This window comes from Gossypium arboreum, chromosome 1 (assembly GCF_025698485.1).
Source record: "Gossypium arboreum isolate Shixiya-1 chromosome 1, ASM2569848v2, whole genome shotgun sequence".
NCBI classification, from domain to species: Eukaryota; Viridiplantae; Streptophyta; class Magnoliopsida; order Malvales; family Malvaceae; genus Gossypium; species Gossypium arboreum.
Genome location: NC_069070.1, coordinates 106,218,227 through 106,223,193, shown reverse-complemented (window position 1 = coordinate 106,223,193; position 4,967 = coordinate 106,218,227). Strand labels below are relative to the sequence as shown.

The following is a 4,967-nucleotide window of genomic DNA, read 5'->3' as shown; positions in this document are numbered from 1 at the left end:
ACACTTCAAGTTAAGCATTTTTTCATGAAAACATAGGTGTCCCCCCTCATCTAAGTAATCACCTTTGATCAAAATATCACAGAGTTTAACATCCTCACTAAAGGTTCACTCAAATCACTCGAAGTGTTTAAGGGGATCAAATAAAGCACTCATTAGTCAATATGAAAAGTTATTACCATAGGCTTGCTTGAAAATTAAATCTCCACCACTATATATTCAGATGACACATCAATCAAAAAGGTCTTTAGAGGGTTGTAGTGTGGCTTTGGTTAGGCGGTGTGGTCACAAGCTGAAAGAAAAGGTCAAAATCGAGATTGAATTGAAAAATTACTTATCTAGAAAAATAATTTGTCATCAATTGAATATAAGTGAGCTTCTTCTCAGAATATAGAATTAACACTTAAGCTCAAAAACGACGAATTACTACTAAAATGTATGTATGTATGTATTGTATTTTTTTTCACAAGATAAATAACATAGAACTTTGAAGAATAAAACATAGCTAAGCAATTAATTAAAATCAAATATCAACAAAAATAGGGATCAAATTAGGGGATTTCAATAATAATAGGTTATGGGTTAATATTGAGGGTAAATCAATTAATGGCTTGTTAGGCTCAAAAGGGTTTACTAAGTGTTAATTATGAAGGTAGGCTTTTGTGGAGTGAGTGGGTTAAACCTAAGTGCCTTTATCATCTCGACTTATCAAATCAAATGGTGTGGTCTTGACATGCATAATCAAGCAAGTTCTAGAATAACAAATCAACACTGACGTACTGAAAGCAACAATAAAAGTGATCACGAAAGAAATAGATGCTCTAAAGGCTCAAGATCTCACAAAAATTATAGTTGTTTGATGTTTAAACCTGTGAATTTCAACTCAAGATAATACCTAAACTTGGGGAAAGCAATTTAAAAGTTTTAAATTCTCAAAAATCCACTTATCATCTTTGATTCTCTAATATCTTAAAGTTTAAACGATCAATGCATAAATGCCTATATTTTAATTCAAGACATATCGATAAAAATCATAACTTAATCAAAATTCATTCTAATAGTGGTATGAGAAGATCACATGAGAACGAGACAACATTCGGGGATTTCTGATAATGATATAAAAGACCCCCATACTGAAGATGTACGTTGCTCTCAATGTACAAAGTTAGATTCATGACGATATAGATATAAGATCATAAGACAGAGAGAGAAGTGAAACTTCCTGAATGATGAATGGACTCCATGAAATGGAGTTATGGAGAATGATCGGCCAAGGGCAATGATAAGATTGGAGGCGGATACTCCGGTGGTGGTAGAGGTTGGGTTCCACAACCACTGTGTCCATCGAAGAGGTTATCGTGGTGGTCGGCCAGGACATGGCAGTCGTGGAGAACCTTTTCCAGTGGAGTATCAAGTTCCTAAGTGATGGTTAGCTTTAGAGCTCTTTATAACTATGATAGAATAAGGAAAGAAGCATAATTACTCGTAAAAAAATAGCCGAATAAAAATTATAAAATCGCAAGATAAAGTAGTATTAAAAGGAAATAAAAAGTAATTTTAAAATAGAAAGATAAAAATAAAATAAATAATAGGTGTTTATAAAGAGATTGGGGCACACGGGCGTGCCCTATTTCAGCCCGTGCGTTTCGTGGTTTTTGAAATTGAGCACATTGGTGTACATAGCCATGGTGGACAGCCGTGTCAATCTTTGTTCACTTCTCCCACGCCCGTGTATGTAGGTGCACGCCCGTGTTACTTTGACAGGCACGACCACGGTCGGTGGGCACGGTCGTGTCGCACACTCATGTTACTTTGGCAGGATTGCCCACGGCCATGTCGCACAGCCGTGGCAACTTATCGATTCCTGTGTTGAGGAAACGTTTTTGCCCTATTTTCACACGTCCGTATTGCACAGCCTTGTCTCCTCCCGTGGTGTTAGCACGGTCTAAGGCATGCCCGTGTGCCCAGCCGCGTGGATTAAAAAACCTGTGGTTCAATGACTTAGTTAATGATTAGATGTTAAAAACTAAAATTTTAAAGAGGTAAACATCGTTAGTGCTCGGTTGCCTCCTGAAAAGTGCTTATTTATAGTTTAAGCTCGACTTACCTCTCTTGTTGCGTGATCATAATGGTTCGAGGAGTTTACACTCCTTATCCCTACTATCAGTTTTATCAACATAAGGTTTAAGACGAGTACTATTTACCTTGAACGTACCAAATTTGGGATGAATTACCTCGACTATACCATATAGAAAAATGCTAAGTACTGTAAGAGGGATTTCTTTATTCAGTTCAGAAGTGATAATACAAGGGTCTGCTGTGTCTAATAGCACTTTGTCTCCAACTTTAAGTTGATTTGGGGAAAAATTTAGCTTTTCATGGCGTGGTTTTGGTTTATCGTGTGTTTTCGGTTAATGTGTCCGTCATTCATCTAGTTCCTCGATTTGTAGCCCTCCTTCTTCATAGATAGGTCCTTTGTTGTTGCTTGAACATGGCTCATGTATATTCTTCGAACCTATTTCCTGCAAAGTAGGTTGCACCTCATGGTTAGTTTTAGTAGGATGATTTACACCACCACATTCAATTTTCGATGTATTACTCGAATTATGAGCTTGAAGGGTGATTATTTCGTCTCCCATACGAAGCGTGAGTTCACCTGTGCCAACATCAATTATTGTTCTAGCAGTTACTAAAAAGGGCCTCCCTAAAATTAAAGGAACGCTACTATCCTCTTCTATGTTTAAAACAATGAAATCAACTAGGAATATAAATTTGTTAATTTTAACGAGTACATCTTCAATAATCCCCCAAGGAAATCTGATTGTTTTATCGGCTAATTGAATATTCATCCTAGTTTGTTTGGGTTTCCCAAGACCTAGTTGCTTAAACATTTTATAAGGCATGACATTGATACTAGCCCTTAAATCAGCCAAAACATTATTAACATTTAAGCTACCAATTAAACAGGGAATCGTAAAACTCCCTGGATCTTTTAATTTGTTGGCCAGCTTATTCTGTAGTATGGCTGAGCAAACCGCATTTAGCTCCACATATGACACCTCATCCAACTTCCGCTTATTTATTAAAAGCTCCTTCAAGAATTTGACTGCGTTTGGCATCTGCAAAAGAGCTTCAATAAACGGTAAGTTAATATGTAACTTCTTTAATAATTTAAGGAATTTACTGAATTGTTCTTCTGTGTGGTCTTTCCTTGTCGTGTTTGGGTATGGCACACAAGGTTTGTATTCTTTACTTACCGGTTTCTGGTCATTGTGGTCCACCTCACCTTTACATGTACTTACCACAATTTTTTGCATCGGTTCTGGTTCAAGTACGACTAACCCTTCCTCATCTTGAATGGTAATTGCATTGATTTTCTCCCTTGGGTTAGATTCAGTGTTACTCTGGAGGCTACCTTGTGGTCGTTCAGATATAATTTAGCGAGCTGACCTATCTGAGTTTCGAGCCCTTGGATCGACGTTTGTTGATTTTTAAGTGTTGTCTCAGTATTCTGAAAACGAGTTTTTGATACAGATATGAATTTTGTTAGCATCTCTTCAAGGTTTAATTTTTTCTCTTGTTGGTAGGGTGGTTGTTAGAAGCCTGGAGGTGGTGGTGGTCTTTGATTTCCTAGGCCTCCTCATGAGAAATTTGGGTGGTTCCTCCAACCTGCATTGTAAGTATTACTATAAGGATTATTTTGAGATCGAGGATTATTACCCATGTAATTTAACTGCTCGTTCTCCATGTTGTGCCATAGGGTGGGTATTCTGAATTGGTTGATCCACCTCTATGCTTCGCACTGCATTACTAGGTGAACCTGTGAAGAACCAAGAAAACCGTCAATTTTTCTATTCAAAAGTTCACCTAATTAGAGAGCATGGTGACCGAATCGACGTTAAAAACGCCGGTATGACTTGCCACTGATAATTATTCAGTGACATCTCTTCTATAAATTCATAAGCATCCTCCGGTGTCTTGTTATTGATAGTTCCTCCAGCAGCTGCGTCAATTATTTATCTAGTTGAAGGATTCAGGCCATTGTGAAATGTTTGAACTTGTAGCCAGAGTGGTAACCCATGGTGAGGGCACCTTCTCAACGGGTCCTTGTATCTCTCCCATGCGTCGTAGAGTGTTTCTAAATCCATCTGCACAAAAGAAGAGATATCATTACGTAATTTAGCTGTTTTAGCCAGCAAAAAATATTTTAATAAAAACTTTTCGGTCATTTGTTCCCAAGTAGTGATTGACCCTCATGGTAACGAGTTCAACCACTGTTTAGCTTTGTTTCTCGATGAAAAAGGGAATAACCGAAGGCGAATGGCATCATCAGAAACGCCATTGATTTTAAAAGTGTTGCAAACTCTAAGAAATTTGCTAAGTGAGCGTTGGGATCCTCGTCCTGCAAACTATCAAACTGAATAAACTGTTGGATCATTTGAATGGTGTTAGGTTTTAGTTCAAAATTATTTGCAACAACAGCAGGCCTAACTATGAATTCAGTTCCTGTTAAAGAAGGTTTAGCATAATCATAAATAGTAGTGGAGCAGGATTCTGATTAGCAGCAATTGCAGGAGGTAGCGGATTTTCTTGGTTTTCAGCCATCCCATTGGTTGTGGTTGAAATATCGTCCCCTTGCTCTTCCTCTGTATATCTTAAGCTTTGTCTTATTTCTCTTCGATTTCTACGAGCTGTGTGATCGATCTCACTATCAAACAGTAATGGTCCCGACGGGTTTCTTCTATTCATACACTATAAAAACCTGCTAGGAACGAATAAAAGAAAAATTAGAAAAGAAAATAAAAATTTAAATTGCAAATAAAGTAAAATGGCTAAAGTAATAAAAATTGAGTGTTCCTAATATCTTAGTTCCCCGGCAACGGCGCCAAAAACTTGGTACGTGATATTCGTGACAGGTTTTAAGTATTTATAATTAATCGTTCTTGGAGCTAACTATTATCACGATGAAG

The 4,967-nt window shown here is 37.4% G+C and overlaps 1 non-coding gene across 1 annotated transcript; it reads left to right on the top strand.

The window, feature by feature from the left end:
• The first annotated feature begins 4,071 nt into the window (after positions 1–4,071).
• Positions 4,072–4,178, top strand: LOC128282401 (small nucleolar RNA R71). The gene has a single exon (XR_008272668.1). It is a non-coding gene; the product is annotated as a small nucleolar RNA R71 (small nucleolar RNA).
• Positions 4,179–4,967: the final 789 nt, after the last annotated feature.